Genomic DNA, 26,577 nt, shown 5'->3' on the forward strand with positions numbered 1-26,577 from the left:
TAGTTAACATACAGTATAGTATTGGTTTCAGGAACAGAACACAGTGATTCATCACTTGCACAGAACACCCAATGCTCATCCCAACAAGTGCCCTCCTTGATGCCCATCACCCATTTAGCCCGTTCCCCCACCTACTTCCCCTCTAGCAACTCCCAGTTTGTTCTCTGTATTTAAGAGTCTCTTATGGTTTGCCTCCCTCTCTGTTTTTCTCTTATTTTTCCTTCCCTTATGTTCATTGGTTGTCTTTCATAAATTCTACCTGTGAGTGAAATCATATATTTGTCTTTCTCTGGCTGACTTATTTCACTTAGCATAATACACTCTAGTTCCATCCATGTTGTTGCAAATGGCAAGAATTCATTCTTTTTGATTGCCGAGTAGTATTCCATTATATATATATATATATATATATATATATATACACATATATACATATATATATTATATACACACATATATATACATATATATATATATACCACAACATATATATTTATATATATATATACCACACCTTCTTTATCCACTCATCAGTCAATGGGCATTTGGGCTCTTTCCATAATTTGCCTATTGTTGGTAGCACTGCTATAAACATGGGGGTGCACATGTCCCTTCAGATCAGCATTTTTGTATCCTTTGGATAAATACCTGCTAGTGTAATTGCTGGGTCATAGGGTAGGTCTAGTTTTAATTTTTTGAGGAACCTCCATACTGTTTTCCAGAGTGACTGCACCAGTTTGCATTCCCACCAACACTGCAAAAGTGTTCCTCTTTCTCCACATCCTCGCCAGCATCATTTGTTTCCTGAGTCGTTCATTTTAGCCACTCTAAAGTGTGAGGTGGTATCCCATTGTGGGTTTGATTTGTATTTCCCTGATGATGAGTGATGTTGAACATCTTTTCATGTGTCTGTTGGCCATCTGGATGTCTTCTTTGGATAAGTGTCTATTTGTGTCTTCTGCCCATTTCTTAATTTGTCTTTTGGGTGTTGAGTTTAATGAGTTCTTTATAGATTTTGGATACTTCTTCTTTTCATCAATGCCCAAATAAAATGACTCAACACGTCCCTAATATTGCAGGCTCTTGGAAGTCCAGTATTCCTATCCCGATATTTCTATAGGTCTATCCATTCACACATTCATTCATTCATTCATTCAACAAATATTTATTGAGAATACAGATCTTTCTTGATAGGGTTACATTCCAAAATGCTTTGAATAAACCTAACCCACCGAACTTCATAGCTTACTTCTTAGCCTACTTTAAACGTGCCCAGAACATTTCCATTAGCCTATAAATGGGCAAAATCATCTAACACCAAGCCTATTTGATAGTAAAATGTTGAAAAATCGCTGTAATTTATTGATCACTGTACTGAACATGAATAGAATGGTTGTCTGTGTGCGGATTGTTTACCCTCATGGTCGCATTGCTGACTGAGAGTAGTGGGTCCCTGCTGCCCCGCATGATGAGAAAGTCTCTGCATATTGCTAGCCCATGAAAAGATCAAAATTCAACGTTCAAAACATGGTTTCTACTGAATGCACATCACTTTCACATCATCTGAAAGTCAAAAACTTGTACGTCAAACCATGGTAAGTTAGGGATTGGGGACTGTTGGTACCATGTGACTACAACATACTAGATTTCTACTCTGGAGCTCAGGTCCCATCACATTCCCATCGTACCTCCTGCTGATGAGCTCTCTCCATCAACTTTGCCTCCTGTCGGTTCACCATATCTTCTTTATTCTCCAGAGCAGCGCAACTCAAGGCTGCATGACGTAGTCACAGAAGTTGATGATATTACAGAAGATGACAATCTCTCACACAACAAGAAACTGCTTGAAATCACATAGCAGTCATCACTTGTCCTTAAAAGACGCTTTCCTATCCCTGCCACTAATGACAGCTCACTGGCCACCTTCCCTCCTCAGGATCTGCTTAACAGGCTGCCATGTTGCCGGGCCTGCTCTCTCTCTTCCCAGACCAGAGGAATCACTTCCTCAAAGCTTCCTTCCCATTTACTACCAAAGAACATCTCCTGGTTGTGGTTCTTGTTGCTTGTAACTTTATTATCTAATGTCAGTTGGGTCTTTTGTATCAATCACCTCCTTCCAAATTTTTAATCATCAAAGAAAACCTATCAAAGTATTTTCCTTTGCAAGAGATCCTACATCCTGAGCAAGGCAACACATTAACAGATGCTTTGCTTTCCCCTTTAATTTTCCCCAGTTCTATTCTTAGGCAGAGTTCTTAAGCAGCACATTATCCTTTGTGATAGAGTGAAGGCAGCCGGCAATTTATTTTCCTTTATCGAGAGCAAAGGCACTGGGGTAAATTTTTAAAAATCCTATTACATTATTACCTAAGTGCACTCACTTCTCCCTTTAGCTCTGCTCCCAGTGGAAACAAGTGACTAATCCTTATTAGTGCCAATTATTAAAGAGGAATGGCTGTAGCCCTACCTCAGGTCCACTAGATTTTTCCTTCTGAATAACATTGGGATACGTTTTCATGAAGGGGGTAGTTATAATGAATGGGTCAAACTGACACTTGTTGATTTACTTATTCTATTTCTGCCCAAGGACCATTGCAAAGTATGGATTAACTCAGACTTGGAAATGTAAATTCTATCAGAAAAAAAAAATAGCTCATGCTATTGAATTGAACATGTGAGCCATCCTCAGAAAATTCAAACTATGAAAAGACAAGAATATATTTTCCTCTAGGAAAATTCTGAACTGGGATTCTTTTGCTTCTTCTCTGTCCTTCCCCAACTCACACACTCTCTCTCCCTCTCAAAATAAATAAATTTTTTAAATATTCAAATTTTTAAAAAGAAAGCACTTACCTCCCCCCCCCCCACCATGTATCAATACGGGGATGATACAATAATACTAATACTCACTATGGCTGATCAAGAGTCTGCCACATGCCGGACTTTTTTCCTCGGTGTTTTTAGATATTTTTGTATATTTGGGTCTTGGAGCAACCCACCACGATAGGCATTTTCTCCATTTGCAAAGTTAGCCACCTTACTGGAGACCCACCATCAAAGTGGGTGGACAGTAATGCAAGCTGACTCCTTTTTGGGTATAAAATGGAAGGGTGTCAGAGGAGGTGAGCTATTAATGGGTATTATTTTAAGTTTGTTTGTTTATTTATTTTTAGAGAAAGTGAGTAGAGAGGGGGCGGAGAGAGAGAGGGAGAGAGAGTCCCAAGCAGGCTCCACGCTGTCAGCGCAGAGCCCAACATGAGGCTTGAACCCACGAACCATGAGATCATAACCTGAGCCAAAACCAAGAGTCAGATGCTTAACTGACTGAGCCAACCAGCCACCCCTATTACTGGGTATTTTCTATCTAACATTTAGATGAGCATGCTTTCCAGTGTGAGGAGCTAGTAGAAAACTCCCCTGTGGTACATGTGAGTGAGGGTGTGAGTACACAGCTGCTTCTGTGTGTGTAAAAAATGAATATGTGAATAAACCGAATGGGCGATGAAACAAATCCTTAAGCTGGCAACTATATAACCTGGACTACTGCAAATAAAATAGGAACAAAAATCATAAGGATATGTATTTTTTAATTTAGACACAAATATTGGTCTGATCTTTCTTGAAGTGGAATTAACTTTGTTACTGATTCTTTTCATGGATGGACAACATTTATTGAGCACTTACAATGCCCCAGATACTCAGCCTAACCCTTAGCACTGCTTTTATCTTCACAGCAATCCCGTGAAGCAGTTGTTCGTATTCCCATTTTACTGATGAGGAAACTGAGGCACGGGAAAGAGAAGTCACTTGTCCTCAGTCCTATCAGTGAAAGGATGGAACCAGGAATCAAGCCTGGCTAACTTCACAGCTGTGTGCTTTACTGCATCACATTGACTCTTTTGAAATGAGCTCGATTACTCCTCATTTTGTTCTGTTTTGATTTTCATACCTTATTTCAAAACTCATACAGTGTTTAGTCCTTACTATGTTAAGGTATACAGTGGCCTTTAGCTTAAGCTTCTGATCTGATCCTGACAATCTTAGTAAATACAGGGACTCTTGCCTGGTCCCATCACAGGCAAAAGCAGAAATGATGGCTTCCACAGAAGTCACGTGCTCCACAATTTTGTTAAAGTTTTTCTATCCTTAAATGTCCGGGTACATTTAGAACCCTCATTTATGTCGTGAAATAGCTCTTTGTTCTTAATATAATTTTAAAATTGGCACTTGTAAATCCTGGTATAATTCTTTGCACATGCTAAGTGTTCGATGAAGTTTTGTTGACATAAGTAAGCATATTACATTTTTTTGTAGAATAAAATATGCCCCAAGAGTACTTGAAACCTGTGAAGTTTGGAAATAATTTCAGTTCTCAAAATAGCCAGCCAAATTTGTATGATTTGGTAAAAAAAAAAAAAAAATGTTAAAATGAGTTGCCAAGTATTTTCTTATGATCTGGCCTTAATGTTTTTTTTCTTTTCTTTATCACCTTCAGATGACATACATAATTTATTTAGAAAGTACTTATCTTGGGAAACCTGGGTGGCTCAGTCAGTTAAGCATCCGACTCTTGATCTCCGCTCAGGTCAGGATCTCATGGTTCATAGGATCAAGCCCCACGTCAGGTTCTGCACAGACAGCACAGAGCCTGCTTGGGATTCTTTCTCTCCTTCTCTCTCTGTCCCTCCTCCACTCGCACTCTCTCTCCCCTTCTCAAAATAAATAAATTTAAAAAATTTTAAAAACGAAAGTACTTACCTCCCCCCACCCCCCACCGTGTATCAATGCAGGGATGATACGATAATACTAATACTCACTGTGGTTGATCAAGAGTCTGACACATGCCAGGCTTTTTTCCTTGGTGCTTTTAGGATTTTTTATATTTGAGCCTTGTAGCGATCCACCGCGATAGGCATTTTCTCCATTTGCAAATGAAGTTACCCGCCTTCCTGGAGACCCACCACCAAAGTGGAAGAACTATAATTCGAGCCTGTGTTGGCCTATTTCCAGTGCCCCTCTCTGCTCTTTTCTATGAAGACAATAATCCCTGCTCTTTGTGCAAATTTATGCTATGGAACTTGCTCACATCACTCTTGTGTACCACAAGGTGAGATATTTAGCCATTTGCATTTTATCTGCTGATAGACATTTGCAGATGACAAAGGGCGGTAATAAGTGAAACAGCCTACAGTCTTGCTTTGTCTCAAGTGACTTCTCTTCCAGAGAGTCCTCCTGTCACCCACACAAGCTCAACACAGTTAATTATTTTAATTAAACACATACCTATATATTTCCATTGGAGTTATTGCATGGTATGGGACTCCGGATCCTTGGACTAGATGCCTGGAATCCTTCCTCCGGTTCCAGCTTTTCCACTGGATGACCTCTCAAATGTCACTTAAAGTCTCTGGGCTCAGGCTTCTTCATCTGCTGTCTTAGTGGCTGGCCAGCTCTTGCATACAATGATTTTTTCAATAACATTAATGTCTTCTAAAAATGATAAGACAAAATATGTTTTACCTAGTGTAGTGGGATAGACAGTGGTCCCCCCCAAAAGATAAATTGACATCCTCACCCCTGGAACCTGTGAGTGTACCTTATATGGCTAAAGAGTGGCTATTATCTTGTATGGAAAAAAAAAATGTGATGAAGTTAAGAATCTTAAGAAGAGGAAGGTACCCTGTATTATCAGGGTGGACCTTAAATACACTCAATGTATCCTTATAAGAGAGAGGCAGAGGAAGTTTTGAGACAGAAAAGGAGGCGGCCATGTATCATGGAGCGGAGATGGGAGGGATGTGGCCACAAGCCAAGGAATTGCCTAGAGACACCCAAAGCTAGAAGAGGCAAGGAACAGATTTTCTCCTAAAGCCTCCAGAGGACACATGACCCAGCCAACACTTTGATTTCAGATTTCTGGCCTCTAGCAACATAAGAGAATACACTTATTTTGTTTTAAGCCACCCAGTTTGTAGTAATTTGTTACAACGGCCACAGTAAACTAATATACCTGGTTATGCCACAAAATGCTTCTCCTGGATTTTTCTGGACTACTTGTAGGGGAACACTTATAGAGAAAAATGCACAAGACCTGAATATTAATTAGGTCTTCTCAACTCAATATGCACCCTAATGTAGCACTCAGAGACTGTGATAGGAAATGTGTTTAATCTCTTCTTTTAGAGGAGGTCTGAGCTTTCACTTGAGTTGGCTATACTGAGAATAAGCTTATGTGTTGGGGGAAACCAGTTCTTGCTGGAAAGTGTAGAGCAAAGAGGAGTGAAAAGAATATTCCCAACACCCTTTCAAGAATTGTAAAGGACTGTCTTAATTGCCAAATCCAATTTGGAAATGAAAACAGGTTATGACAGGAAATCTGTCTAGGTAGGATCGGCAAGGTGGATAGATACAGGCTCCATCCGACTCAGGCCCTGGAGTGTCAGAAGAAATTCCTGCAGCATTGGCCCATGGTTATGAGGATTGAGAACTACAAATAGAATGGGAATTATTCATGGTTAGCAAGGTGCTGGCTTTTAGAGAAGGATCTTAAAAGTCTTATAATCCAACCCTTGAAATGTTGGTTGAATTTCCTTACCTCATAGCCACATTATCACCTGACTTCTAAAAGCCTCAAATATCATTCATTCGTTCATTCATCCATTCAATATTCGAGTGTCTCCTACCGAGGCCACAATAATGGATCAGACTAGAAATGAACAGTCTTCTGTAATAAGATGTAATAGGAGAAAGAGAACATCATAGTAGAGAAAGACACAATGGGCTGAAACAGCAAAGCTGAGATGACCACCTCTGCCTGGAGGACTCAGGGCCAGCATCGTAAGAGGTGATATTTGAGCTGAAGCTTAGCAGTGAATAGCACTTGCCCCCGGAGGCAGTTCATTTCCTCTTTGAAAAGTCCTTCCTTACATTGAACCAAAATGTGTGCTTCATTAATTTTTACCTCAACTCTGAATGGTCATTATAAGCCAATGACTCTAGGGACTTTGATCTCAATGGGTGGAAAGGTACTAGGAATGTATAAACTCTGTTTTCAGTATGGCTTTGCTTTATGGAGGGTCTTTTGAAAGGAAAGTACCGAATATTCTCATTTCTTGGACAATAAATTCTTGAATAAGAATTTTTAGGGATTGTCAGAGGAAACTGCTTTGATAGTTAATATTACAGCAAGTATGAATTCTTAAGGAAATGGCCCAACTTCCTGCACCACACTTCTGAGTAGATCTTCCCCATATGTGCTAGGAAGGTACAGAGATAATAATGTAAGAACAGCGTAAGGTGTGTGACATGTAAAAATACAACTGCTTGAGCCAGAAGCCTGGGAGACAGCAGAGATGCCTCTCCTAGGTCATCACTTCCTGCTGATTCTAGCTTTGGCTGGACTCCGTCCATTCCTCCCTGGCCCTGTGGCCTCCACATCTCTCCCCTGAATGACTGCGTCGGCCTCCTGCCTGTCTCCAATCTTCATTCACACCTTTCTCCTGGCCACTCTCCATCACTCCTGGTGATGCTCAAAAATGAGAATTTGATCATGTCTTCCCAGCCTAAAGCTCTTCAGTGTCTTTCTATGATGTGAGAATCAAATCCAAACTCTTCTGTGTGGTTTATAAAGTCAGTGGGTGCTGGACCCACTGGCCTGTTCAGTGACTTACAGACCACGGTCATCTTTGCCCCCTCGTTGGCCATGACACTTGACTTCTCTTAGCTCCTTGAAAACACTAGGCTGTACCTCATACACAGGCCTTTGCACAGACTTTTCCCCTAGCTGGAAACATCCTCATGCTTCTCCCTTTCTACATCTGCCAGTGCCCCTGCCTCCAGAAAGCTCTCGCCCTCTCTCTGTCTTTGTCTCTCTGTCTCTGTCTGTCTGTCTGTCTGTCTCTCTCTCACACACACACTCCTCTTTAGCCCACCTTGCTCCTGCTTCTCCTTCATGTTTTGGTTCAAATGGCTCATCTAGCAGGTAGTCAGCTCCCTGTAACTGTCTTGGCTTCCCCCCACCGCAAGCTTCCCCAGTGCCCTTACATTTCTCCTTCTACTCAATACTCTTCACTCTTTAATTCCTTGGTTAATGTTTGTATTCCCAGCTAGACTGGGAACCCCATAAGAGCAGAGACTACAACCCTCTGGTTTAGTTTTGTATCTCCAGTATTGAGGACAGTATCCGACACATATTGGGCCTTAGGTATATATTTGTTGAATCAAGAAAAAAGGGATTTGAATAATTGGCATGAACTTATGAATCACTGAGGGGGGAACAACTTAGGCAAACTCAGAGGGGGATTATGGTATTCCCTAAGAGAAACAGAAAAGTAGGATAATTTCTTCCTCTGTCAAGGAATTGGCTCTGAGAAAACCAGGCTGTTGGACGTTGGAGAAGTCGGCTCAGGGCACTGCAGTGAAATGCTCTGGAAGCCAGGAAGGGCTGCTGCACTAAAGGGAGCTGTTATTACTGTTATTTGTGTGGAGGAGATTTCTTGTTCTTCTCCCTTTATATGCAGGCAAAGAGTGGTCTCTAGGGTGGACCACCGATCAGTAAAGCTGGGGCTGGAGAGACAGCCTTTCATCCAAATCTAGTTTCTGAATCTCTGAAGGGTCCTGGTTTCCTAAATCCCCCAACTTGGCCTTCACGACCCTCCACAATCTGGGAGCCCTCTTCTCATCTGGCCTTTTCTTTCCCTTTGCATCGCTTTCCATTAAACACCCTTTGCTTCAGTGACTCAGAAATCAATACATGAAAATCCAACAGGCACTCTTTTTCTTTCTTTTTTTTTTTTTTTAATAAGACCTTGTGTTAACAGCTTTAGGAAACCCTAAGAAGGACCACTTAACAGGTGCTACCATGGGCATGGAAACTGATGGCCTGGATTCAGGCCCCTGCTTTGGGGTTTTCTAATTCTCTGATCAGAGCAGGTCACCTAATGTCTTCGAACCTACTTTATGTGTTTACCCGTGGAATTGTTGAAAGATGGGATGAGATAATACACGTAAAGTGCTCAGCTGGGCCCTGGATCGTAGTAAGGGCTCCATAGACGTCACTGTCATCATTGTTATCATCATCGCCATTGCCCTCGTCATCATTGTCGCCATTGTTGTTGTCATCATCGTCATTATTGTCATCATGGTCACTGTTGTCATAATTGTCATCGTTATGCACAGTACCCCACTTCAGTTGGAAATTCAAGTCATGAGCGCACGAGTAGCTAACACACAAAAGAGTGTGCTCTAAGCATCCAATGTCATGGTATTTCCTTTTCCTGACTTTTCCTTTCCTCTCCTCCCACTCACTTCTGTCTTCTTCCTTCAGAGCCAAGGACCCTTCACCTTGATGAGTTTGCTCCTTTTCTGCAGGCTTCCCCAGGCTTTGCATCCCTGCCGTTCTTACTCTTTCCCCTCTGGACTCATGGTGGAGTCACTCGTTTGGTTATGAATCATAGGTGGCCTTTATACTCCCCATAGGCTTTGTCTTCCCAATGTTGACTTCCTGAAGGCAAGCCCGAGTCTTGGTTTTGGCCTTCCACAGATCACAAGCAAATATTCCTTGAGCACCTGTCATGACAGCGTGGGCTGTGGGCACACCAAGCGCCGGGGCTGAGCTTAGCTGGATGGATGCTCAGTGAGTGTTTGGGAATAGTCTGATCTAGCATTGTTTCATCAGAGAGTGGAAAGCTCATACCCACTTTTGTAAAGAATTAAATTATTTAAGCACCAAGGCTGTTTGTAGCTTACAGCAAGTAGTCAATTAGGTGACTTAAATTAATTTTTGGCAGCAGCTAAATGGAGCCTCAAGTCTTTTGTCTTTACATAGCTAATCCAAAACAAAAAAAAATAATAATTAAGTATTTCTGAAACAATATTATTCACAGACTTAAAATATACAATTTAATTAAATTTGTGTTCTTAATCTTTTTATAGAAATTAATTTCAAGTTCATTCAGAAAAGAAAGGGCCATGCATACCTCAGGATTCTGCCTATGAACGTTCAACACCCAGCCTACCAATTCTTGTGATATCTGGGCTGGGAAAGAAGATATCCTTAGGTTCTTCTGAATGAGAATCAGACTTCTTACTTATTCATGGTTTTATTTTTTTGGGTATTTTGAGGTTTGAGACATAAACAAAACCTGGCTTCTTTCTTGGGGATGCTGAATGGATCGAAAATTTGTAAAAGAGACAATATTTAAAATACGGAAGCAACCCAAGTACACATCAACAAGGAATGGATAAGCAAAATGTGGTACATCTATATAATGGGACATTACTCAGTCTTAAAAAGAAAGGAAATTTTGACACATGGTTCAACAGGGATAAACCTTAAAGACATTATGCTCAGTGAAATAAGCAAGTCAGCAAAAGACAAAGACTGACTGTGTCATTCCATTCACAGGAGGTACTCAGAGTTATCAAAATTAAAGACAGAAAGTAGAATGGAGTTTGCCAGGGACTGGGGGAAGGGGAATGAGGAGTCATTGTTTAATGGGTACAGAGTTTCCATTTTCCAAGATGGCAGTAGTCTGGAGATGGATGGTGGAGATGGTTGTACAACTCTATGAATGTATGCAACCCCACTGAGTGATACATGTAAAAATGGCTAAGGTGGTAAATTTTTTGTTATAGGTACTTGACCACGGTAGGAAAGTTAATAAGAAATGCATAAATTAAAATCCTAGTGAAAAATCTGCAACACATATGCAAAAGTTTCTCTAGAAACCTCAACTTTACCTGATACTAAACTACTCTACAGTGGTTTTTACCAGTGTCTCTTCCCATCAGCGGTATATCTGAAAATCTTCACCAGTACTTAGTTTCATCAACCTTTAAAGTTTCTGTGAATCTGGAATGTTATCAGTTGTTTTCATTTGTATCTCAATAATTACTAGTGAGTTTTAAAAAATGTTATGTGTTTATTGGCCATTGAAATATTCTCTTCTATGGGGGCGCCTGGGTGGCTCAGTTGGTTAAGCATCCGACTTCAACTCAGGTCATGATCTCACGGTTCGGGAGTTCAAACCCCACGTCGGACTCTGTGCTGACAGCTCAGAGCCTGGAGCCTGCTTCGGATACCGTGTCTCCCTCTCTCTCTGCCCCTCCACAGCTCATGCTCTGTCTCTCCCTCTCGTTCAAAAATAAAGAAACATAAACAAAAATTTAAAAAAATACTCTCTCCTATGAATTGCCAACTTATATCATTAAAACATTTTTCTTTTGGGGTGTTCTTCTTTTTCTTGTTGATTCGTAAGAACGTATACATTCTGAACGCTAAAAATTTTATTGTCATCCATATGGAAAAAATCTTCTCCCAGTTGAAAGCTTGTCTTTTAACCCTGTTTATGATGTTCTTTATTTTACAATTTTTTTATCTGGCCAATTTTTAAAAAATTTTTTAATGTTTACTTATTTTTGAGAGAGAAACAGACAGAGTGCAAGTGGAGGAGGGGCAGAGAGAAAGGGAGACCCAGAATCCGAAGCAGGCTCCAGGCTTTGCGCTGTCGCCACAGAGCCCGATGCAGGACTTGAACCTGCGAATCATGAGATCATGACCTGAACTGAAGTCAGACACTTAACCAACGGAGCCACCAGGTGCCCCTGACCTGGGCAATTTTTTGAAGTATTTAGGATATGCTGTCTTCCCAACCAAAACATATTTTTCTTTCTCCTTGTTGTTAATACCCATTTAGGATAATTTTTAATGCAGTATTTTGCTGCTTATGCAGTCAAAGCCTTGGTTTTTCCATATTAAAGATTTTGAGCCCTATCAATGTATAATTATCAAGATGTTAAAAGCATATTTCTCACCTAATAGATCTCTAAGTTATGCATCCACCTTCTCAAGGTCTGAAATATTTTCTTCCGTGTCCTCTACTGCTGTCTTAATTCAGGCCATTTAAAAAAGTTCTACTTGGGTCATGGCAGTATCCTCTTAACTGGTCCATGTCTCCAATGTATCCTTCTTCTCATCCATCTACCACAGTTGGCCAGTTATCATCCTAAAGGGCAGAGCCGATCATGTAATTTTTATGCTAAAAAAAAAAAACATTCCACACCCATTCTTCTCCATTATTTGAAATAGACTTCAAATCCTTAATGTGCCCTTTAGGCCACTTCGTAGTCTGACCCAAAGGCTTTTCAAACTTCACTACAATTCTTCTAAATCTACTTCCCAAAGCATCAGCCACAACAGCCTTCTTGATTCTTTGTATGTGACATAAGCTTTCCTGTCTCCCTTTGTATAGTCCTTCTTGCCCATCACAGTCTTTCATCTGGGAATGTGCATCCCCTACTAACTACCTTCCATAGCCTGGCTCGCACAACTTCTCCTTAACTTCCTCTTCCACACTTAGAATAAATCTCTTCTTGAGCCTCACTTGCATTTTCCTTCGTGGCCCTATCAAAGCACTCAACCACGTATTCCCATTATTAGATGGATTATTTACAGCTCTGTCTCCCTTAGGAAATTATAAGCTCTGTGATGACTTAACTATGTCTTATTCACACTTGACCGTGGTACCTAGAATAGGGCCTGGTACATAGCGCTCGTGTGTGTTGATTACATGTTCTTGCCTTTAATAGAAGGGCTTGAACCTAGAGAGGTAAAGCAAACACTGAAACCCTGAAAGAGGCACAGGGAATGAGAGGCAACTTTGTGAAACTCTGAACTGGCCTCTTTTTCTCCTTCTGTTGTTGAGAAAGAGAAGTTTTATGAGGAATTGATCTCTCCTGAGAACTTGGCCCTGCAGCCTGGGGAATGATGTGGTGTGATAGGACAGAGTTGTCAATCTGAATTGTTTTTAAATGATTTATACATTCAATGTATTGGGACTTTTAAAATTTCTCAAACTCAAAGGATGGTCAAACTAAAATGATGCGGAGCGGAAAAAAAAATCTAAACATTGTACAGAAGGTATTTTAACTAGTCAAATGAAAAACAGATGTCTTAAATTAAAACACATAAATTATTTGAGCTTAGAAATTTCATATATCTTTGTGATGAAAATCTGTCACTCAAGACTTAATAAGATAGATTTTGAAAGCTTACATATTTGTATGTTTAGTTAATTGATGACATTCAATAAAATGTCTCTTTAAAAAGCTGCTTAAAATTATAGACAACAATGATTATGTTGTTATTATATTATTTCCACTTGGGTATTACTATCAAATCTTGTTTAACTTTGGAAAGCTCGAAAGATATACATAGTGCACGGAAGAAAATAACAATCATCTGTATTTCCAATACCTATGATTAAGCATTATTAATTATTTCTTAAGAAAAATTACTCCTCACTTGTTAAGAAAGATTACTACTTTTTATAAAAGTGATACATACTTATTATAAAGAATTCACAACACTTAGCAAAATACAGAGATACATAAAAAAAAGTTTCCTTAAAAATGTCAATCATTTCACAAATTTGTATATTGACTTTCACAAGGGCCGAGTGACTCTTCTGTGTCTAAATTTCGGGAAAGTTTTTAAGCTGCCCTATGGAGTGTTAGTATTACTCTTCTGGGAAATATCAATTTCTGTTTTATACTTAATAGTTACAATGAGGTAGATTTTCAAAACTTGGACCAGTTCCATTCTGAAAGAGTAATGTCCTCTTTCATGGGTGAAAATGGAATAAACAAATTATGTAATAAGAATTGTGAAAGCCATCAGCTTGAAACTTCATTGAGGACTATTCTAATTAGGGGAGATCGGTGTTGGGGTAGTTGTATCTACACTTGATCTTAGCCAAAAGGCCGAGAAGCGATGGGCCTGGGGGGCTGGGGGTGGGAGTAGTTCTATCGATTCAGAGATCCTGGAGTGTATTTACAATTCTGCCGGTTTGTTTACTGCTCCTGAACATATTTCCCTAAGAGCTGGAATTTACACAAAAGCATCTGTAGCAACCTTGAGTCTCTTCTTCCCCAGGGCCTGCCGTTCTGTCTGGGGTGGGCCAGCCAGCAGGTCATTTCTGAGAAAGACACCCCTCCTCGTTCTCGCCTCTTCTTCCAGATGCAAAGATTCCTAAGAAGGCATCTGAAGACAGTTTACCTCTGTACCAAAATCTTGGGTAACGGAGGCATCTTCTCTTAGGTGTCACCTAAGGAAACAAAAATGCAATGAAGATGGGACAACGCATCCCATTTCCTCTGCAGTGTGTGGGGAAGTGGAAGAAAACCTCTCTCTCTCTGGCTGAGTCCAGGACCGGGACTTTAGATGAATTGCTATTTGTCTTTATTAATAACGTATGGTGTCTTTATTAATAATACTTGGACATGGGATGTTTTTGCCTCCAAGATCGGCAGCAGAGCAAAACTCCTGTAAAAACATTTATCCTGCTTAATGAAAGGGTGCTCCAGGGAGAACACTTGATGGGAAAATGCATCAGGCTGAAATTGCATATGTAGCTGGGCGTATCCGTCTAAGTGGAACTAGAGCTGGGGTCCCTTTTGGTGACATAATCCACAGAAATCGGTATGAGAGACGTCAGCGGAGCAAGTCCGTGGTGATCAAGGAAAACCACACTCAGTCATCCTGTACGAGAAATAGCAGGAAAGGAAGCCAGGACTACACTGTATGTTAGCTAACTTGAGAATAACCAACCAAACAAACAAATAAATACATAAATAAATAAGCAATACTAGCAGAATACTTTCTTCCTGCCTTACTAAAAAGTGCTTTCTACCTGAATGACTGAATGACTCTTATTTTTATAAGTTCTCAAAAACCGGTTGATCTATCTTTTCCATACAGGGGATCTAGCTTCTAGAAAGAGTGGAGCTATCTTCTGCGCCCAAGTGCCTCCCCGGCCGGGATCCCTGGCTCCGCCACCGGTGAAAAACGAATGAGAAATAATACTTCGTTCTCAAATTTTGTGACAGCCACACCGTGTGTGTGAGGAGCTGGCATTATGGACTTCACTTAACAGATGAAGTGGCTTGTCTCAGGTCACGTGGCTAGGAAGTGACAGGGATAAGACTTGAACCCCTTTTTTTTTTGTCTTCAGTATTTTGCCTCTGACTCCACAGAGCCTGGCCAGTTTCGAGACTACGTTATTATTCACATGACACTTTTGGCGTTATTATAAAACCAATCCCATGAAAAGCTTGCTCGAGAACCATTTGGAGGAATGAATTTTATCGGTCTTATTGGGGGACTCCAATCCTGGCCAAGTGGTGCCCTGAGCCAATGTGATTGTCTCCTTCTGCTGCAATCTTCTAGAAATTCAGGATAAAATGAAAAAAATAAAAACCAAAAAACCACGTAGCTGAGCTTGAAAGAAAGTGACATCCTCAGATACAAGAGCAAATGCAAAGCCAGGGCAGAAAGCTGGCCAGCTGTTAAGGGGCTGCCGTAGGGTCATGAGTTTTAAGCCTGAGCAGGGTCAGAAGCTAAAACCTGAGACCTTCACAAGGGGTTTTAGAAAGGAAAGATCCAGGATCTTATAAAGGAAGCAACGTGAGGTGTCTCTCTGCCTAGAACTCTGCATGGGGGGTTGGTAGGGGTCCCCATGAGAAATCCAAATGAACTCACATAGATGCAGAGGCTGAATGTCACTGCTCGCGTGGTGTGGACATTCCGCAGCAGGAAATGAATATAAAAACCAGTCCCCGACCTGCAAAGCTCAACAGATGCTAAACCAAGATGGTTCTGTAGCAGTATTTTCAAAACCTGAGACACAAGGGAAATAGCCTTGTGGCTGAACGTTTTTTGTTTTTGTTTTTTCTTTTAATATGGCATTAGAACTGGTGGTCACTACGAAACTTTTATTAAATAAATGATTGCCTTGGGAGCCCAATCCCAAGCTAAATCACTAACCCTTTCGGCAGGAGCGTGGGGTGTCTCTCCACGCCCAGAAGATTGGTCAATTTAGTTCCCGTCCTCGTTAATTAATTCTCTCTGCTACCAATTTAAAATTTGAATTAAAAAAAAATAAAGAATTCAGCCAAATCAAAGAAAACTTGTTAAGTTGACTTAAATCATTACCAGTATAATTTTTAAAATTAGTTTAGGAAAACAGCAAAGGATATTAAGTAGAAATGATGTGAAATTGCTCGTTGAGTTGCTCTGTAGGACCAAGAGCCCACAGGGATACGTGTATTTTTTCTTTAACCTTTTCGGTAATTACTTCAGAGTAATATTCTTCTAATTAGGTAGCTTTCCAGTTGTCATTGTCTTCGTATAAAACTTTTGACAGTGATTGATTAGAGGGATTTGTCAACTTTGGGTTTCCAAGAGTTTAGGAATATTTCGATGACCTTGAAAATAAATGGGAGTACACCCCTTTTTTCATCCTGGTTCCGGGGAGGCTCAAAGCTAAGAGGCGGCTTGTTTACTTTCACTGTAGCCCCCACCCCTCTGCAATCCCACTGAACCTGCCGTGACCTCCTTTGACCAAGCCTCTTCATCCACAAGGCAGCCAGAGAGCATCTTGTGGCCAGATGTGCGCCCCCCACACCCAGCGTTCCTGGGCTCGAATTCATAAATCCCCTGCTACCCGCACTGACTGCTTTCTCCCCGCTAACAAATGCCTCTCTGGACCGCTGCTCCCTGACCCACTTCCAAGGCAGGGAGGCGATTGGCCAATTTCTGAAATGACACAAGATCGATGAGGTGTCGTCATGCCCAAACCCAAGAAGATGACAGTTAGGCCTCATGCCCAAATCCTCCTTCTCCTTTCCTAGCAGGCACCAGGCTGTGGAAGTCATCCTGTAACACCACTGGGTCCGGGTAGTTCCTCCATCCCAGCAACACGGGGTGTGTTTGTGTATCCCGTCCACATAGGTGCAAACACCATCATAGATATCCAGTCCCCTTACTGATCCTCCAAGGTCTACGTATTTTTTTCTGTCTGGCGTTTCTTACCTCTCAGTGCATTGAAAAAACGCTCAGTGGTGGAAAAAATACTTGAATATAGTGCGTTAGCTCCAGGAAAGCCAGGTTGGGTTGTGACTGTCTCAGATCCATATTCACCGGACAGAAACCATTTATACACTTGAGTCCACATTTCCCACTTCTTCATTCTTTTCCCTTTACTTGTGGGGCCATAAGCAAGTTGACATTTACATAGCTCTTAACTAAGGATTTCTATCTTTATTCTCCCATTTGATGCTCTCTACAGCCCTGTGAGATGGGCAGTCCTGGTGTGTGTTACAGACGGGGAAAGAAAGCAAAGCTCAGACAGGTGGAAGTGACTTGTATAACATCACATAATCGTAAATGATTACGGCTGGTTCTTCAAACCCAAACCTCCACTCCCTAATCCCTAGACTTTCCGCTGTAACATTACCAAGTCTCCGGAAGGTATCTTCTTCAGTCTCCTTCTTGTTTTGGTGAGTGAACTGAGCCCCAGGACTTCTGACGATTACCTATTTGCAAATAGATAATGATAGAGCTGGGAGAGGCCAGGTCCTCCTTGCTCTTCGTCCATGTCTCTTTCTACTCCCCTCTGCTCCTGTCCCTGCCCGCCCTGCACTCCTCTGTCCCATGCACCCAGACAGCATGCATGGTGATCTGTGTTCCCGGCACGAGTGGTAAAGAAAGCTACTGCGCCGATCCCAGGATCCTATGTTTCCAAAACTTGGTGGCACTGGATCATCAAATGAACGTCGCCCACCTCTCATGCTCAGCTCCGTTGTCTTATAGATTTTTCTCCTTCTGACTCTCAGATGCTTTTATAGAATGAACTAGCAAGTCCCAAGCAACGGGTTACTGAGACGCAATGGATACGGACAAGCAAAACACTTCTCAGTGTTTCAGTAAACTCTTTTTTTTTTCTTTTTTTCCTTTCAATTTTTGTCATGAGCCATGAGCTCTCCTTGCCTTCTTTACAGTTCTGGAAACACAGAGGCAAGGCTTGATTATTATTATTTCTGCAGCGGGATTTACTCATCGCTCATCCTTCTGGTCGCTTTGGCAACAAAACGACATCTGAGTGTTGTTGCCAGAACATTCCCCTTCCCAGTCCCAGGATTTCCGTGCCGTCACTCATGACATACCACTTGTCCAACTCTGATAAAGAACAATGATTGTCTCTCTCATTTCTATAGTTCTTTACAGCTTATAGAATCCTTGCAGATCATTTTTTTTTTTTTTTTACAATTTCATTTACTACTAATAAAGCTGAGTTTCAAAAACCTTAGGGAATTTGCCTCAGATCAAACGGCTAGCAAGCGGCCGACCCATTGACTCCAACACCAATGCCACGGGGCAAACCCTAAAACGCATCATCGGAAGAAACCTCGCAGGCCTGGGTCAAAATCGCCAGGGTTTATTGATCATGCAGGTTCGATAAGAGGCATTGGAGGATATTTGAAGCAGTGATTAGATATGTCTCTCCACTGAACTTCACATTTTTTCAAAGGGGATGCTTGTGGTAAGTTACTCGCGGTCATAGCCTTGAATGACGCCGGGAACCACCACCCACCCGATGTTTTGGGGAAAATGGGAGTTTTTCTCTAATGTAACTTGGGTGAAACGTTGACAGTGATTTCTCTTACGTGAATAGAATCATAGTTTTATAACTGAAAAACCTGCCTCAGTCTTCGGGACTCTGGAACTGAAACTGGCTATGGCTACCCCCCCAACACACCCACCCACTTGCCCCCTAACATTCCCAGCTCCTGGCTTTCCATCCCTTTCTGGAACAGAGCCAGTAGGGAGAAGCTTATTTTCTCACGAGGCAGCCTTTTGGGTTTTGCCAGAAGTCTATGTCATGGAGAAGTTCTTAGACCAACAGAACAGCTCTGCTTCTGCCTATTAGCTTTCATTTTTAGCCTGATGAGGGAATTTGGGCCAGGCAGGTGAGGTGTCCCACGGGGGTCATGGCCCCTAACAGGGCTGACAGAGCCAGCAACCCTGTCAACGAAGGGCCTTTCCAAAGCGTATTCCCTAGACAAGAGCAAGGGTTCTATTCTCCTCTGTCCAGAGTTGATCTGGGCAGGAAAGAGCGCCTGGGTGGTACTTGGGTATTTCTGAGGGATGGCCGCAGTGACCCGCACTTTGCCGGTAATTGTCACACTTTATGGTATTTGCTTAATTGTCTGTGAGCTCCATGAGGACGACTGTGTCCGTCTGGCTTGGCAGTGTATCCGAGGACCGGGCACCCCTCTTAATGGTGTAGGCTTGCATTCTCAATAAATAAAGAATAAACCCCAATTCCCATCCCCCTCAGGACCTCTCTGTCCCCTATCCACGCGCTTGCCCCAGTCTGCCACTGAAGGTCACGCGAACTTGTCCCAAAGGGACGGGCTTCTAGTTTTAGAAACACAGGATTCCTGGGACCGATTTGGTCATCGAGACGCAAGAGCCAAAAAACCACGATCCTCATGTTTGAACTTTTCTTGTCCCTCAGAGATCATCGTCAAATTTTTCACCTCGAAAAAGTCGGGAGGAGAATATTAAATGCAAATGGACTCTGGCAGGGTGAGTGATTATCAGGCCAGTACAAGAACGCACTTCTGCGTCCACTCTTGAGGAGGGAAGGAGGCAAGGTCTCAGCTCTAAGTGGGAGATTTATTTTTTTTTAGGTCAGGTGTTTTTTGAAGTTTGCAGATGGCAATTTCATTTGCATTTAATGTCCTTCAGATTATTTCCTTTCTGTTGTGCTAAACACCTCTCTCAGTTGGGTCTAATTTGATGAGGTCATGCTGTGACCCTTGACCCCTTGGATCTTAAATGAAACCATCTGACCAGAAAGGAGAGAAAGCGTGCTCAGCCTTGTTCGCAGACATTTGATATTTGCAGATGTGCGGCCAAATCTGCTAACTACCCACTTGCCAGTTTAGCTCCTGATTAGAAGTGGAACTAGTGAATTACCCACATTTGAGTCCAACATTTGAAGAATAAATGGGTCCAATTAATTCTTTGTCACATCCTTGTCAAAATAAGAGCACTATGCCAAAGAAAAGAAAACAACTGCCTGTACCTACAGAGGGTAATTTGGGATATCAGCAAACAATTAATCTTGGAAAACACCGAAACATTGCAGGGTACAAAATATTTGCAGAGTGCTCTGCCGGTGAGCTGAGATTTCCTATGGAAAAGGAGACAAAGACCCTTTCGGGTGATCTAGAATGCTGCCCACTCCATTTGGTCCTTGTTGTTAGAGGCTGGGAGGAAGGGACCGATTCTAACTCCTTAATTAAAACTCAAAACAAAAATTCAGATTGCAGGTGCCTAAGTAGAGGGTGAGATTTTCCCAGACGAATAACATTTTTATGCTTGGTTAGGCATCTGATTGCAGCCTCATAAACGTTTTCGTAAGCATTCTTATTTTTCTCCCCTGGAATTTTACCGTGCATCTGTCTTTTTACATTTACAGGATTCCACCTTATTCTGTCTTTGCCCGTAGGGCACATGATATGACCTATGAAGTGTCATGCTGGGAAAAGAAACCGTTATCCCAACTTTCTACTCAGAAAGGTATCTGCTTCTGCAGTAATGATTAAGTTGCTGCTTGGACCATGTCCACTTTTTACTTCTGATTGAATGTAAAGTTCTGATTAAACCATGTCTCGGGAACACACAGGAAAATAGTATTATGAAGCATTGTTTAAATTCAGTTTCATTTTTATGGAATGTCCATTATAAGCGATTCGATCAAAGCTCATTGCATCTTTCCGGACATTTGGATGTTAGAGGCTACATGGCATGGCCAGAGCCTGAGGAAACAGGAAGGATTGGGACAGATCATCGATTCACCCAGGTGACAGACACGCGGCTGTGGGGAGCGGGGCATGAGAGCAGATGCCTACAATGAGCTTCTCGTGGTTTCAGGGTGCTTTTAAGTATTTTGAATTAATTATCGATATTTAAACATGGAGAGATTTGGGGCACCTGGGTGGCTCAGTCAGTTGAACATTTGACTCTTAATTTTGGCTCAGGTCATGATCTTAGGGTCCATGAGTTCGAGCCCCACGTTGGGCTCCACACTTACAGCATAGAGCCTGCTTGGTATTCTCTCCACCCCACCCCACCCCCCGCCCTGGCCACTCTCTCCCCCTCCCCTGCTTATGTTCTCTCTCTCTCTCTCTCAAAGGAAAAAAATATATAGAAATTTAACATTCAAAAGCTAGATTTCTGGCTTCTCTTGAAAAAATCCAAAGATCTGGCAACACTGGACCTGTCTTCTTCCATGGCAGAAATCAGCTGGACGAGAGGAATGGCTGCTCCATTTAGGCAGAGCATATGGCCTCCAAGGTGCCAGAGGTCCCACCATTTCCTAGTACTGACACCCTATGCTCTTGGTTCATCACCTTTACCTGACAGCTCCTGTAGCTTCTGAGTCTGTGACCCTTGATGCGGTAGAATAAATGCAGCTTCGGTGTTTGATGGGGTCTGATTTAATTCTCGCCTCTGCCCTGGATTGTGTGTTGACTTGGATAGGATTTATTTTACTTTTTCTAATTCTAAATGAATAAATGTTAATTTTGGAATGAATGAAAGTGAAGACAAGTAAAAGCACAAAAAAGAATCGCCCAACTTAATAACTATAATACATAAGTGGGTCACCCTTCGTTTTTTTCCTGTGATTTCTTAGTACAATTGAGATAATACCGTATGTATAACTTTGCGCCTGCTTTTCACTTAATGTCATTATGCCTGTATTTTCCTCTGCTTTGATAAATATCACATTTAATAATTATACAGTATTGCATTGTATACAATATACTTGACCATTGGTCTGTTGCTGGCCATTTCCTTTCTTTCTTTCCTTCTTTCTTTCTTTCTTTCTTTCTTTCTTTCTTTCTTTCTTCTATTATAAGTAACACTTTGATGGACATTCTTATGTATCAGTCTCTATTAAAGTTTCAGATTATTTCCTTAGACTAGATTCCAAGAGTTGCAAATACTATGCCAATGGGTAGGAAACTTAATTTAAAATTCATGGATCACATTACCAAATTGTTCTCCAGAGGGTTGTCCCAAACTACGTTCCTACTAGTAGTATATAAAAGTTCTTATTTTATTTCGACTGCATAGCTTGAGTAATTTGGCTCATGAGGAAACAAAAATTGATGTGTTAAAGGTGGTATCTCAGTGGCATTTTATGTATATTTCTCTCACCAGCAGTGGATATGATTATATTTTTATATTCAATAGCTACTTTAATTCCTTCTGATATAAATCATTTATTGAATAACTTATTTAATCTTAGCTTCATTTCCTTCCTCTATAAAATGGGTATGATGCTGCACCTGCCTAGTAGGTTAGTTTTGTGAATTAAATCAGAGTGCTTACATAAAGATCTACACCCAGGATAGGCAATATGAGTCACTGTTCTTTATTTCCTTGCAATTAAACATAAGGTCAAGCTACACTTTTTTGCTTTCTCTCTGTTGAATAAAACAATGTTGCACCGCAGCCCCTTAGAAACTCGATCTAATCATACCAGACATTTGTTGGTTCTCACTATGTGTTAGGCACCGTGGCTCTTCTTTGGGTGTTCACAAGAACTAGGAGGTGGTCGTCATTATCCTTGGTCTTCAAGTGAGAAGGCTGAGGTGTGGTGAGGTTTAACCACTTGCTGGAGTGGAAGAGACAAAGCAAGCTCGAGCCATCTCGTAGTGGAGCCCACCCTCTCAACCATCAGGCCACACTATCCAGTGAGGGGTCCTACTCGGTACTCTGGTCCACGAGTGGGGCTACCCAGATTCCTACTTCCTCTGCTCTAACACGGTGATCTGACGAGGATCACACCCCAGTTCTGGGCCCAGCATTCTCCTTGGTAAAATGAGAAGATCTGAATAGATGATCCCGAAGTCCCATCCACGGGTACAGGGGTAACTTTACAGACAGGTGTGTGTGCACACCTATCTGCACACTCACCCGTAGACACACTGAGAAGTCAAGCAAGCATATACATGCTCATGCACTCGTGCACACACACACACACACACACACACACATCCCTTGAGGAGAGCCAACCCTAGTAAACCAAATTTTGGGGTTGTTTTTCTTCTTAGTCTTCTAAAAAAAAAAATATATATATATATAATATAAAATACATATATACACAAATATATATACATTATAATAAATTATGTAAAATATATACACTCATATACTTGAATAGGTAAGTATACACATACGTATACATATGCAAATACACATACATGTGCTTATTGTGTGCTAGACTTTGTTCTAGAAGCATTATTGGTATTCATTTGCTCAGTCCTCACAACGATGCTGTGCGGTAGCTCTTATTATCCCATTTCCAGGAGGAAGAAGTGTAGGTACAGAGGTGTAGGTACAGCTCTAAGCACGTGCTCGTACCCACTTTCCTCTGCCGCCCTCGTAGATGGAGATGTTGCTTTAAACAAGTTCAAATAAAGTACGAGTAATCCCTAAGGCTTGACAGAATATATGTCTTATCAGTTTTTATGTTAATATAGTCACAGAAGCCTAGCCCAAAAGAGATAAGATCATGAGCACTATTTATATCACCTTCTCTGCCGTGACTTAAACTATGTTTCCTCTGTTCATAGGAATACATGGAATCACAGCATGGCTTTGAGATTTTGCCTTCTTCGATTAATATTGTATCGTAAGCACTTCTATGCCACTACACAGTCAGCACACCCAGAGTTTAAAACTGGGGACTAACGTCTTATCAGGTGACCAATCTATTCATTTACTTACCCCTTATTATTATGTTACCGTTATTTCCAATTTTCTTCACAGTTACCAGCCACACCGCAATGAACACATCTATTCATGTAGCGTTTCGTTTTTCTTGGGGTTATTTTTAAAAATCAATTTAAATCAAAATAATTACCTGCTGTTGGTGACTTTTGGTTTCAAAAATTAATTCTGTAACTTCTAGTGCTCTCATAGTCCTTAAATTATGACCAGTGATTGCACTGGAAGATGACAGAGAAACAAATACAATAATGGATACGTGTAGTATTCTGCACCCGAAATTTGTGACAAAAACACACAGGAGATGCTTTGCAAGGGGATTTAACAGTTGTTTATTTTCAAAGCAGTTTTTTTCTTTTTTTCTTAAAGGGAAGTTCCTCCAGGGCCGGTTTATTTTGCAATGATCACAATTTCTTTTTGAGCTTGCAACCGAAGGGTTCAAAGCTCTTCTAAGTTGTGTGGCTGGATCTACAATTATAGGACAACAGACATAGATGTTTCCCTAGAAATTTAAGCACTAATGAACACAATTAAGAAAACGTTTATGTTTAGCCTGAGGAAGAGAGGCCGTGGAAGGGAGGTCATTACCGCAACCATCTCAGTTTGCCAGAACCAAGGGTTTCCTATCTAGGACATGGGACTTTCGGCATCACAGTGGGAAGGTTCTAGGCAAACTAGTAGGTGTCGGTCACCTTAACAGGGATTCGACATTTTCTGTAAATCCTCCAAGGACAGAAACCAGGCCGAGGCTGAGTTCTCCAGCTTAGCATCAAGTGGACCACAATGGACCAGCTCAGCTTGCCGGTCTCAGAATACACTCAAGACAAAGCAGGGCAACACACGTTGACTCTGCAAAAAAGCAGTGGTTCTCAAATGGTGTTACAGAGTAGGATCATCTGGGAAACATTTAAAACTCCCCGTGCTCCGGGAACATCCCAGAACAATTAAACCCAAATTGCTGAAGGTGAGTTCAGACTTCAGTAGTTCTAAAAGCTCTTCAGGGCGATTCACACACCAGATGAAGGCTGAGAGCCTGTGCTGTAGGTTGAGGCTTCCAGAACTCTCCTGCTTGTAGGAATCACCGGCAGTCTTCATGAGGGCAGTCTTAATCAGTAGCTCTGAGATGCCACATTTCTCAAAAGCTCTTAGAACAAGGTGATGCTGCTGTCCTAGGGAGCAGTTTGAGTACTGAACTTGTAGCAGAGACTCAGGCATTAGAAGAGGTAGGGAGAACACGTGTATGGCTGGGGAAGGGGGGTGAACTTGGGAATTACAACGGGCCAACCTCACTTTAAAGATTCGGAGGTCTTGGGGCGCCTAGGTGGCTCAGTCAGTTGAGCGTCCAACTTTGGCTCAGGTCATGAGTTCATGGTCTGTGAGCTCGAGCCCCACGTCGGGTTCTGTGCTGACAGCTCAGAGCCTGGAGCCTGCTTCACATTCTGTGTCTTCTTCTCTCTCTGCCCCTCCCCTGCTTGCTCTCTCTCTCTCTCTCTCTTTCAAAAAACAAACATTAAAAAAAGATTTGAAGATTTTCGGGTCTTTTTTTAAAAACCACAAATTAAGTCTCCTTCAAAGATGTTTTGAAATGTAACTTTTTCTTCAAAAATGAAAACAAGAAATCTAAACCCCATCCCGTTAACAACACAATGTATATGCTATGTTTGGGATCACTGCTGGAACTGTTAGCAGAACAAATTACATCAATCATAACCCAATTACTTAATATAAATTATCCTGCCCTCATTTTGTTTAAACAAATGAGAAGAGTTGTTATCATAGATTGGCTCTGATGGCAGAAAACTCTCATTTCTACTTTGCTTTCAGAGCTTTTTGCCTGAGAGGGGGCATTGGTCTTCAGGATAGAGTCTAGATATGGATATGCCCCTCTGATGGGTGAGTGGCCTTGGAATCTTTCTATATTTGGGAGATCTGACCCAGCCAGGAGGAAGACTAAGGCTTCCTGCTTGTCATAAATACTCGCTTCTTAAGAATCATTCTCTAGCAAGCAGGGACCCAAAGACAGGATTGGGTGCCATTCAGCAACTGGAGGCGTCTTTCTGGGGAATGCTAAACTCACCCGAGAGCCTCAAAGACAGCCTGGCCTGTTGGTTAAATCTGGGATCTGGTTGGCATCTGAACTCCTGGGCTGGACACCTGGTTCCATCACTTCTAAGCTGTGTAGCAGTGAATAAATTATTCACATTTTCTAAGGCAGCGGTCATCCACGCTGCAGACCTCACGGAGCCATGGTCGGTTCTGTATTTCCTTCACGTTTGCTTCGCGAGCCCAATTTTCCAGGCAGAGGGACATCTGCTACACCACGCTGATGCAAGAGTGATTCTTGTAAATTCCGTCTTATTATTTGTCTCTTCTGATGAAAGTGCTTTTTAAAAGTATTGTCTGTGTCGGGACTTGGAGGTGGCAAAAAGTTGGAATTTTCATTTATTTATTTTTTTGCGTGACTCCCTGGCTGGTTCTCAAACCCATTGGCTATGTGGCCCAAAGGAAAGAAAGTTGGGAGTGAGGGGGGTACAGGAGGAGATGGGAGAAATCTCTGGAAGAAAGGACTGGAGGGTCCTTTGCTCCGAGCGGGGAGGGGTCTTGGCCTACCCGCTGCCCGTTCTCGTTAGCGTTTCACGTCTACCCAGGCCATTCCTTTCGTGGAAGAGGGCCACTCACTTTCTAAGATGCCAACATCTTAACGACACCATGACCGACATGCTACTCTGTTCCTTGGGCCTCCTTGAAAGTGGAGAGACAAATCCCAACATCAAATGCCCAGACACTGAAATCAGGGACAAAGAATGCCATAACGTTCTAGGACTGGACTTCTAAGACTAGAGCATATTTAACTTAGAAATCTTGTCTGCAGGGTGGCACCTGGGTGGCACAGACAGTTAAATGTCGACTTCAGCTCAGGTCGTGATCTC

Source organism: Herpailurus yagouaroundi, unplaced genomic scaffold, assembly GCF_014898765.1.
Source record: "Herpailurus yagouaroundi ecotype Mexico unplaced genomic scaffold, PumYag 163, whole genome shotgun sequence".
NCBI lineage: Eukaryota > Metazoa > Chordata > Mammalia > Carnivora > Felidae > Herpailurus > Herpailurus yagouaroundi.